This window comes from Nerophis ophidion, linkage group LG02 (genome assembly GCF_033978795.1).
Source record: "Nerophis ophidion isolate RoL-2023_Sa linkage group LG02, RoL_Noph_v1.0, whole genome shotgun sequence".
In the NCBI taxonomy this organism is placed as follows: Eukaryota; Metazoa; Chordata; class Actinopteri; order Syngnathiformes; family Syngnathidae; genus Nerophis; species Nerophis ophidion.
In genome coordinates, this window is record NC_084612.1 from 2,941,904 (window position 1) to 2,954,354 (window position 12,451).

The window sequence follows — 12,451 nt, forward strand, 5'->3', positions numbered from 1 at the left end:
TCTCTACATATTCATATTCATGAGGCACAGCGGTATTCTGAGCAAAGGGTGGATATTCTGAAGAAACTAGAATATAAAAAATTTTTTCAGTTATTTGCCCTTTTTATTTTGTTAAGTAACTCCTCATGTGTTCATTCATAGTTTTGATGCCTTCAGGGACAATCTACAATATAAATAGTCATGAAAATAAAGAAAACACATTGAAACTTTGGGCCTATATATATACGTATATATACTATGTATATATATATATATATGTATATATATACTGTGTGTGCATATATATATATATATATATATATGTATATATATATATGTGTATATATATATATATATATGTGTGTATATATATATAGGCCCAAAGTTTCAATGTGTTTTCTTTTCTGCCTGTCCAACAAAAGTCTCCAACAAACTTGGGATTGAATTGGATACAAACCGTTGCAGTGATGGCGGCTGCTTGCATGCTAACATTGCGCCTTCTTATCTGACCCATTTTGTTTTTGTTTTGAGCAGAAAGTACTCTGTATATATATTTTTGATATTTCTGGTTTTCCTCCCTAATTAAGTCTGATTTAATCGTGTCCCATTTAGTTTTTTTTCTTTTGAGTCCAGATTATTTGCAATGTAGTTGTTGTTGTTTTATGCCTGTCAAGCCTTTGACAGGAGGCTGCGTGTGTGTGTGTGTGTGTGTGTGTGTGTGTGTGTGTGTGTGTGTGTGTGTGTGTGTGTGTGTGTGTGTGTGTGTGTGTGTGTGTGTGTGTGTGTGTGTGTGTGTGTGTGTGTGTGTGCGTGCGTGCGTGCGTGCGTGCGTGCGTGTGTGTGTTCTTGTATTTCTGCCCTTTTTGAGACATCAACAAAGAAAAGTAGCTTCCACATGAGGAGGTGTGAACAAGTTAGGACATAAATCATGGTCCCATTATGGAAAACCATTGCATCTAATAGAGAATGTCTCATTTGCAAGCCTGGTGGTGAAATCTTATCAAAATGAGGGTGGTCCCAAAAAGGACGGATTTTTCTATTTGACAGTGTGTCGGTTTTAAAAGTGCTCCTCCTCTGGCCAACATATAAAATAACAAGTGTGTGAAAGAAATTAAAATGCAACCCTTTTGGCCACAATTTATTTAAAAAAAATAATGTGTATATAGACATACTGTAATAACTTGAAGTAAATGATTAAAAAACATCTACAAACAAAATTAAGTAGTATTTTTCTCACGATGTAACGACTTTTATTTTATTTTTTTTTGAAATTCGGAACAATTTTTCATATTCTTTTTGTTTCTGTAATATTGCAATGTTTTCTCGTAAAATTATTACTTTTATATGTAAAATTATTACTTTTTATTGCAAAATGGTGACGCTCGTCTTATAAAGTTCTGACTTTTATCACAATATTGACAATGTTTTCTTCTTGTAAAATAGTGACATTTGTTGAGTAAAATTACGACCTTTGTCATAATTTTACCAAGTAAAAATCCAATTATTATTATAATATTGCCACATTTTTTCAACTTTTCTTATAAAATTCTGACTTTTGTCGAGTAAACTTAGGACTCTTTTCATAAAATTGCCAACATTTCAAGCTTTTCTTGTAAAACTCCAACTTTTAATCATGTCTATGGGATCATGTTTTGTTTTGGTCATGTTCGGTTTTGTTTTTTGGACAATCAGTTCCTGTTTTTGCACTTCTTGGTTTTTTTTTTTTACCATAGCAACTCATTAGTTTTCACCTGTCCTCATGTCTCACACCTGTTTTCACTGATTATGTCTATTAGGCTATTTAAGCCTGTCTGTTTCTGTTCTTCGTCCTGGCAACATCACCACCTATCACCGTCTACTACCTGGTACGCACCTTGTAATGATCCATGTCAATGATCCATGTCCTGTTCACAGTTTCATGCCAAGTAAGTTTTTGTTTATAGTTCATAGTTTCTGCCTTTGTGCAAGTTTTTGTTTCCTTAGTCAGATTTTGTACCGCCATTGTGGGCGCCTTTTGTTTATTCTTTTTATTGTGTTAAAATAAAAGATGTCTCTACCTTCATACCATCTCCGGTCCAAGTTCACTTGCATCTCGGGAAAACAACCACCTCATAGTCCAAGTATTGACACTTTTATCATAATATTGCACAAATGTTCAGTTTTTCTTACAAAATGTTGATTTGCGTTGAGAGAAATTATGACTTTTATTAGAATACTGCCGAAATTGTACGTTTTTCTTGTGAAATTGTGACCTTTTTCTTGTGAAATTCCAACTTATTTTTCACAACAAGCCTTTTTTATATTAACATAGTATGTATCTATTATTCATGTTGTAAATACACTTCTGTATGAAGATCTAAAAAGGATGGTCCTAAAGAGGTAGGCATTTTTCTCAGGTCGAGAAGGTAACCAATACAAGACTGTTTGTGTTCTTGTATTTCTACCCTTCTTGAGACATCAACAAGGAAAAGCAGCTTCCATATGAGGAGGTGTGAACAAGTTAGGACATAAATCATGGTCCCAATACGGACAACCATTGCATCTAATAGAGAACATTTTTATTTGCATCCCTGGTGGTGAAATCTATCAAAATGAGGGTGGTCGCAAAAAGGAGGGATTTTGCAAATTGACTGTGTGTTGGTTTTAAAAGTGCTCCCCCTCTGGTCAACATATGAAATAACAAGTGTGTGTAAGAAATTTAAATGCACCCCCTTTGGCCACAATTTATTAAAATACATTTTTTTTTATATAGAGCCATACTGTATTAACATGAAGTAAAAAATGAAGATTAAAAACCAAATTACAAACAAAAAATTCAAAAATATTTTTTTTACTAAAAGCTGTCTTTCTCATAATGTGACTCATTTTTTTTTTTTTTTTTTTTTTTTTTTTTACAAAATTGTGAAAAATTTCTCATTCTTTCCGTTTCTGTAATATTGCAATATTTTCTGGTAAAATTATTACTTTTCAGTGCTTGTCATAAAAAGTTCAGACTTTAATCACAATATTGCCATTTTTTTTGTTCTTGTAAAACAGTGACATTTTCTGAGTAAAGTTATGACCTTTGTCATAATTTTGTCAAGTAAAAATCTGATTATTAGTTCAATATTGCCAGATTTTTTCAACTTTTCTTATAAAATTGTGACTTTTGTCGAGTAAACTTAGGACTCTTTTCATAAAATTGCCAACATTTTTAGCTTTTCTTGTAAAATTCTAACTTTTATCATATTGCACAAAAGTTCAGATTTTCTCACAAAATGTTGACTTGCCTTGAGTAAAATTATGACTTTTATTGTAATACTGCCAAAATTCTACGTTTTTCTTGTGAAATTGTGACCTTTTTCCTGTGAAATTCCAACTCATTTTTCACAAGCTTTTTTTTATATTTACATAGTATGTATATATCAGGGGTCACCAAGCTTTTTGAAAGCAAGAGCTACTTCTTGGGTACTGTTTAATGCGAAGGGCTACCAGTTTGATACGCACTTAAATAAATTGCCAGAAATAGCCAATTTGTTCAATTTACCTTTAATAAATAAATCTATATATATATAGAAAAATGTGTATTTCTGTCTGTCATTCCGTCATACATTTTTTGTAGAGAATAAATGATGAAAAAAACACTTAATTGAATGGTTTAAAAGAGCAGAAAACACGAAAAAAATGAAAATATAATTTTGAAACATAGTTTATCTTCAATTTCGGCTCTTTAAAATTCAAAATTCAACCGAAAAAAATTAAAAGAAAAACTAGCTAATTCGAATCTTTTTGAAAAAAATTTCAAAAATAATTTATGCAACATCATTGGTAATTTTTCCTGATTAAGATTAATTTTAGAATTTTAATAACATGTTTTAAATAGGTTAACATCCAATCTGCACTTTGTTAGAATATATAACAAATTGGACCAAGCTATATTTCTAACAAAGACTAATCATTATTTCTTCTAGATCAGGGGTGTCAAACTGAAATACAGAGTGGGCCAAAATTCTAAACGGAACAAAGCCGCGGGCCAAGGTTGAACAACTTAACCTTTTGATAGGGACACAAACAAGTTTTGCATTGAATATTGAACAAGCAAGGCTTATGTTACTTTATAGTGACATGCAAAATCCAGGTTTGTTGGTAGCGGGGGTGTAGATTGTAGTGTCCCGGAAGAGTTAGTGCTGCAAGGGGTTCTGGGTATTTCTTCTGTTGTGTTACACTGCAGATGTTCCCCCGAAATGTATTTTTCATTCTTGTTTGGTGTGGGTTTACAGTGTGGTGCATATTTGTAACAGTGTTAAAGTTGTTTAAAAGGCCACCCTCAGTGTGACCTGTTTGACTGTTGACCAAGTATGCCTTGCATTCACTTGTGTGTGTGTGTGTGTGTGTGTCGAATCCACATATATTACATGACTGGACCGGCACGCTGATTGTATGGCGGAAAAGCGGACATGACAACAGGTTGTACAGGACGCTAAAAGCAGTACCTTTAAGGCACGCCGCCGATATTGTTGTCCGAGTGGAAATCGGGAGAAATTCGGGATAATGGTTGTCCCGGTAGATTTTATTTTTTTTGGGGGGGGGCACTGAAATTCGGGAGTCTCCTGGGAAAATCGTGAGGGTTGGCAAGCATTAGAATTAGTGGTGAATGCACCACCGCTGTATAATACCGGCAGGCCAGCTCTAATATTAATTTAATATTGTCTCAAGGGCCAAAATAAATTACATGGCGGGCCAAATTTGGCCTGCGGGCCAGAGTTTGACACCCATGTTCTAGATTTTTCCAGAACATTTTTAAAAGAAATTCAAGACTTTGAAATAAAATTTAAATTTGATTCTACAGATTTTCTAGATTTGCCAGAAATTTTTTTATTTATTTTAATCATAAGTTTGAAGAAATATTTCACAAATATTCTTCGTCGAAAAAACAGACGCTAAAATGAAGAATTAAATTAAAATGTATTCTTTACATCAATTAAAAAAAAAAAAAATGAACATTGATTTAAATTGTCAGGAAAGAAGAGGAAGGAATTTTAAAGGTAAAAAGGTATATGTGTTTAAAAATCCTAAAATCATTTTTAAGGTTGTATTTTTTTCTCTAAAAATATAGCTCTACCAACCGAGCAGTATAGCTCGGTTGGTAGAGCGGCCGTGCCAGCAACTTGGGGGTTGCAGGTACGATTCCCACTTCCGCCATCCTAGTCACTGCCGTTGTGTCCTTGGGCAAGACACTTTACCCACCTGCTCCCAGTGCCACCCACACTGCTTTAAATGTAACTTAGATATTGGGTTTCACTATGTAAAGCGCTTTGAGTCACTAGAGAAAAGCGCTATACAAATATAATTCACTTCACTTCACATCTTTCTTAAAATTATAAGAAGCAAAGTAAAAAAATTAATGAATTTATTTAAACAAGTGAAGACCAAGTCTTTAAAATTTTCTTGGATTTTCAAATTCTGAGTTTTGTCTCTCTTAGAATTTAAAATGTCGAACAAAGCGAGACCAGCTTGCTAGTAAATAAATACAATTTAAAAAATAGAGGCGGCTCACTGGTAAGTGCTGCTATTTGAGCTATTTTTAGAACAGGCCAGCGGGCGACTCATCTGGTCCTTACGGGCGACCTGGTGACCCCCGGTATATATTATTCATGTTGTAAATACACTCTTTTATATATCTAGAAAGGGTGGTCTTAAAGAGGTAGGCATTTTTTTTCAGGTCTCAAGAAGGTAACAAATACGTGTGTGTGTGTGTGTGTGTGTGTGTGTGTGTGTGTTTAATACATCATGCAACAGCTGAGTAATTTCCTGCCTGTGGGTCATGAGCAAGCAAGCGGGGGCCGTGGCTCGGTGGTGCTGTGGGTGGGTGTGGGGCGGTGCTGCTCATCTTGCTGCAGACAACAAAGTGTGAATGATCACGTCATCACAAGACTAAATCAACATTCAACCTGCTGCTTGTTTTCAAAACAACTTTTAATTCTTCTTCTTCTTGTTTCCAAGTTGACCCCCGGCCGTTTCTAAGGCGACATGTGCAGATTGGTCGGAAAGGAGGCGATGAGGCGGAGGAGGGAGAAGATGAGCAGTCTGAAGGTGTGAAGTGATGTGAGAATGTGACAGCAGGAGGACGAGGATGATTGACAGCTCTCTGCCGGTCATCCACTGTCACTCAAAAGAAGGAGCACGTGACCCTGCTGGGCGTCCTTTAAAATCTCCACAGGTCAACACTTGTTTTTTGAAAAGGTTATTTCACTAATTCTTGCACATTTCCAGTTTACTGTATAGTTTGTGATTTCTACCTTTTTAATATGGTTAAGATCTTTTTTTTTTTTTTTTGTAATATACATTCTTATCTCATTGCCTTATTCCGATTACTTCAGATGTATGAAAGTGTAAGAATGTGACATGTCCGTCCTTTAAGTCCTTTAATGAGCTGCCCAGGTTTTATTTTTGTGTTTTCTTCGTCATGCGCATCTTTTCAATTCAGAATGTGCGGCCATTTTGTCAACAGCGTCAAGTAGGCAATAATGTGGACCGGAAGCCGCGCAGTTGAACTACCAAAACAAGAGCGTCCGCAAAAAAAAAAAAAGGTACGCAAGAACGTGAACAAGTGTCTGTTTTTGTTATTTTAACGGTTATGATGAACATTTCAAATTGCTCCTTGTATTAATAACTTGTAAATCGATGTTACGAAATGGGATTTATTGTTATAAAACAAAATTGATTAACATGTCGCTAACTAAATACAATTAGGCACTCTGCCATTGTGCTAATTATATGAAACAAAATCAGTTTCCGGCTAAATACAATTAGTCACTTATCAACAGTTTTGCTTTTTAAAATTGTAACTATACCTCTCAGTAAGTTTTGTCCTTAAAAACAACTTTAAAACTGAAATATCTACTTTTGATAGGAAATTTTGAAAAATGTATCAAAAATAAAAATAAGAGCACATTTTTTGCAGGTTTAATATAATAATTCAGCAGTTTTACTTTTAAAGTTGTAACTATACATCTCAGTAAGGGCCAGACGTTTTGTACTTAAAAAAACTAAACAAAAAACGTTGAAACTGAAAAATCTACCTTTGATGTGAAATTTTGAAAAAATCTACTTTTGATGTGAAATCTTGAAAAATGTGTCAAAAAATTAAAAAAAGAGCACTGTTTTGGCGGTTTTAATGTAATAATTCAACAGTTTTGCCCTTTTAAAATTATAACTACACATCTCAGTAAGGGACAGAAGTTTTGTACGTTAAAAAAAACCAAAACAAAAAACGTTGAAACTGAAAAATCTACTTTGATGTGAAATTTTGAAAAATGTATCAAAAATAAAAATAAGAGCACATTTTTTTGCGGGTTTAATATAATAATTCAACAGGTTTGCTTTTTAAAATTGGAACTATGCATCTCATTAAGGGCCGGAAGTTTTGTACTTAAAAAAGCAAAAACGTTGAAACTGAAAAATCTACCTTTGATGTGAAAATTTGAAAAATGTGTCAAAAATAAAAAAAAGAGCACTGTTTTGGCGGTTTTAATGTAATAATTCAACCGTTTTGCCCTTTTAAAATTATAACTACACATCTCAGTAAGGGACAGAAGTTTTGTACGTAAAAAAAAAACCAAAAAACTTTGAAACTGAAAAATCTACTTTGGATGTGAAATTTTGAAAAATGTATCAAAAATAAAAGCTCATTTTTTTGCAGGTTTAATATAATAATTCAACAGTTTTACTTTTTAAAATTGTAACAATGCATCTCAGTAAGGGCCAGAAGTTTTGTACTTAAAAAAAAAAAAAAAATGTTGAAACTGAAAATTCTACCCTTGATGTGCATTTTTGAAAGATGTATCAAAAATAGAAATAAGAACTTTTTTTTTTTTGCGGGTTTAATACAATATTTCCACAGTTTTGCTTTTTAAAATTGTAACTATATATCTCAGTAAGGGACAGAAGTTTTGTACTTAAAAAAAAAAACAAAAAAAAACATTGAAACTGAAAAATATACTTTTGATGTGAAATTTTGAAAAATGTATCAAAAATAAAAATAAGAGCACATTTTTTTTGCAGGTTTAATATAATAATCAAACCCTTTTGCTTTTTAAAGTTGTAACTATACATCTCATTAAGGGCCTGAAGTTTTGTACGCAAAAAAAAAAAAAAAGAAAATGTTGAAACTGAAAAATCAAATTTTGATGTGAAAATTTGAAAAATGTATCAAAAATAAGAGCACATTTCTTTGCGGGTTTAAAATAATTAACAGTTTTGCTTTTAAAATTGGAACTATACATCTCAGTAAGGGCCAGAAGTTTTGTACTTAAAAAAAATGTTGAAACTGAAAATTCTACCCTTGATGTGCATTTTTGAAAGATGTATCAAAAATAGAAATAAGAACTTTTTTTTTTTTGCGTGTTTAATACAATATTTCCACAGTTTTGCTTTTTAAAATTGTAACTATACATCTCAGTAAGGGACAGAAGTTTTGTACTAAAAAAAAAACATTGAAACTGAAAAATCTACTTTTGATGTGAGACTTTGAAAAATGCATCAAAAATAAAAATAAGAGCACATTTTTTTGCGGTTTAATATAATCAACAGTTTTGCTTTTTAAAGTTGTAACTTTACATCTCAGTAAGGGCCTGAAGTTTTGTACTTAAAAAAAAAAAACATTGAAACTGAAAATCTACTTTTGATATGAACATTTTTAAAAATGTACCCAAAATGAAATTAACAGCACTATTTTTTTGGGGGGGGGGGGCCTAATATAATAATTCAACAGTTTTGCTTTTGAAATTTTAATCATGCATCTCGGTAAGGGCCAAAAGTTTTGTATTAAAAAAACGTTTAAACTGAAAAATCTACTTTTGATGGGAATATTTGAAAAATATATCAAAAATAAGAGCACATTTCTTTGCGGGTTTAATGTAATAATAAAACAGTTTTGCTTTTAAAAAATTTAACAATGCATCTCAGTAAGGGCCAGAAGTTTTGTACTTAAAAAAACTAAAATGTTGAAACTGAAAAATCTTGATGTGAAATTTTGAAAGATTTATCAAAAATAAAAATAAGATTTTTTTTTTTTTTTTCGCGTGTTTAATACAATATTTCCACAGTTTTGCTTTTTAAAATTGTAAGTATACCTCCAGTAAGGGACAGAAGTTTTGTACTAAAAAAAAAAACATTGAAACTGAAAAATCTACTTTTGATGTGAGACTTTGAAAAATGCATCAAAAATAAAAATAAGAGCACATTTTTTTGCGGTTTAATATAATCAACAGTTTTGCTTTTTAAAGTTGTAACTTTACATCTCAGTAAGGGACAGAAGTTTTGTACAAAAAAAAAAAAAAAAATGTTGAAACTGAAAAATCTAATTTTGTATCAAAAATAAGAGCACGTTTTTTTTGCGGGTTTAATATAATAATTTAACAGTTTTGCTTTTTAAAATTGTAAGTATACATCTCAGTAAGGGCCAGAAGTTTTGTACTTTAGAAAAAAACGTTGAAACTGAAAAATCTACTTTTCATGTGAAATTTTGAAAAAATGATCAAAAATGAAATTAAGAGCACATTTTTTGGGTGGGTTTAATATATTAATCCAACAGTTTTGCTTTTTAAATTTTATTTATGCATCTCAGTAAGGGCCAGAAGTTTTGTATTTAAAAAAAACATCGGAACTGAAAAATCTACTTTTGATGTCAACATTTTAAAAATGTATCCAAAATTAAAATAAGAGCACATTTTTGGGGGGGTTTAATATAAAAATTCAACATTTTTTTTTTTTTAAATTTGAATTATGCATCTCAGTAAAGGCCAGAAGTTTTGTATTAAAAAAACGTTGAAACTGAAAAATCTACTTTTGATGGGAAAATTTGAAAAATATATCAAAAGTAAGAGCTAATTTCTTTGCGGGTTTAATTCAAGAATTTAACAGTTTTGCTTTTTAAAATTGTAACTTAACATATCAGTAAGAGCCAGAGGTTTTGTACTTAAAAAAACGTTGAAACTGAAAAATTTACTTTTAATGGGAAAATTTGAAAAATGTATCAAAAAGTAAAATAAGAGCACATTTTTTTGTGGGTTTAATACAATAATTCAACAGTTTTGTCTTTCTATGTTGTAACTATACATCTCAGCAAGGGCCAGAAGTATTTAAAAAAAAAAACATTGAAACTGAAAAATCTACTTTTGATGTGAAATTTTGAAAAATGTATCAAAAATAAAAATAACAGCACATTTATGTTTGCAGGTTGAATATAATAATTCACTCTGACTTTTTTTAACCAATTATTTTCAAGTTCCACCTTCATGGACAAGTGATAGAAAATTGATTAATATATTATGTATTGTATTATATATTTTCATATCATGTTGATTGGAGCATCTTTTTTACCCAGATTAAATGTATTTTTATTACAGTTCCAATGTTCAGACTTTTGAGAGAAAACATGAATTAAAAATACAGTATAAAAATCACAGATTTTACTGAAGTAAAAGTGCAGTTACATAGCTGAGATGTGAATAAATAAATACTATTTATAAAGAAGTATTATTTCATATCAATGTACACTTTAATAGAAGTAAGTTGGGGGGGGGGGGGTGGGGGGGGGGGTCTCCTGAAATGTGTTTTTTGTAGCAACACTTTCGTTAAATTAAGTCAAAATAATGTTTTTGTTTGAATCATACAAAACTTTCATGAGTATGAGAGTAAAAGTACATGTACAAATGTAAAGACATAAATTGTCCCTAGTGTGTGAATGTGAGTGTGAATGTTGTCTGTTTATCTGTGTTGGCCCTGCGATGAGGTGGCGACTTGTCCAGGGTGTACCCTGCCTTCCGCCCGATTGTAGCTGAGATAGGCGCCAGCGCCCCCCGCGACCCCGAAAGGGCATAAACGGTAGTAAATGGGTGGATGGATGGAAATTCCCGTGTCAGGAAGTTCAGTCCCAGTACGCTTTTATTTTGTAGGGCCGGAAACGAGGCGCCGAAACATCCGCCCTCCTCTCCTTCACTCCTCCTCACCATCATTGTGGTGGAAACGAGCGGCGTGCGGACATCTCCAACCGGGATTCACGGCACGTTGAAACCGAGAGGAAGAAGAAAATCTTTCACCAGGTTGGTCACTTTTATCCTTTTTTATTTTTATATATATATATTCTGTCACTTCCGGCTCGCGAAATGAGGCGCCAACAAAACTACAGCGAGCCCACGCACGGACTAAATTAAGTATCGATTTACGTTTGTTTCTTCACTTGTTTTAGTCTTTACCTTACCTTATTGACAAACAAAAGCTCTTATTTTGAATGTGGCTCCATTTACTTTTGTTCTTCGTCACGTCACTTTTGGTCTGAGTATAAATACCATATGCGATGATGCGTTCACGGTCGACGTGCGCGCGCAACAAGAGTATAAACTCTCAAGATCAACAATAATACTAAAAGTAATACTACAAACAATGAGTACTTTACTAGTATTTGTGTTTTGTGGAGGCAACCGGCGGGTTTCAGCACCGAGGACAGCTCCGGTACTGGTGCTGAAACCTTTCTTTCCATCCATCCATTTCATACCGCTTGTCCTTTTCTTTTGTCCAGTAAAGTTCTGAATAGCGTGCCACGTGACGTCCACCAAACCAGCACAACCATTGTTGTGTTTGTTAAATCGCCGTTTTTTTGAGTGGTTTATCAAGCGTATCTGCCTCCAGTAGATACGCTTGTATTTTTGCTTCATTCCTGTGAGAATCCTGCATGTGACTGAAGCATGCAGGACTCGCTGAAGTGCGCTCAAACCACCACCAGGTAGCATTTGTGAGCAGATAATACTGTATCATCTTGTTTTCTTTCGGACTTATCAGGCCAGTAGTGCATTCTTCGCGTGGGGGATGGGGCTAAAATACAACCTTACCTGACATGTGGGAAATATGCTTCTTCCTACACTTGCTTTATTATTGTCAGCAAGGACGAAGAGCTCAGGACGTCTACTTAAGTGGATCAGCACGTGTGTGTGTGTGTGTGTGTGTGTGTGTGTGTGTGTGTGTGTGTGTTCTTCTACCGTCTCGAGACATCAACAAGGAAAAGTAGCTTCCTTATGACGACCAGTGAGCAAGTTAGGACCGAAATCATGGTCCCAATACGGAAAACCATTGCATCTAATAGAGAGCCAAATACTAGTCTGTGAACATTGCTCCAAAGTCAGGATTTTTTTGGGTTGCTTTAAATGTGCATACAAAAGTAAACATTGACAGGTGCAAAATGAGGGTGGTCCCAAAAAGGAGGGATTTTTCAAATTGTGTGTGTGTTTTAAAAGTGCCCCCCCTCTCTGATCAACATATGAAATAACAAGTGTGTGTGAGAAATTCAAATGTACCCCTTTGGCCAAAATTAATTTGAAATAAATAAATAGATGTATACATAGACATACTGTAATAACTTGAAGGAAATAATAATAAAAAAACAATTATAAACAGAAACCCCCCCCAAAATGTTTTTTTTACTAAAAGCTTACCT

The 12,451-nt window shown here is 33.2% G+C and overlaps 1 protein-coding gene across 2 annotated transcripts in view; it reads left to right on the plus strand.

The window, feature by feature from the left end:
* Window positions 1-10,916: 10,916 nt before the first annotated feature.
* LOC133536011 (synaptosomal-associated protein 25-A-like) overlaps window positions 10,917-12,451 on the plus strand; it is a 114,449-nt gene continuing 112,914 nt past the window's right edge. For both annotated transcript variants that reach the window (XM_061876181.1, XM_061876171.1), the window contains exon 1: window positions 10,917-11,063. The gene's annotated coding sequence lies outside the window, so the exon portion shown is untranslated. The remainder of the gene's footprint in view (window positions 11,064-12,451) is intronic.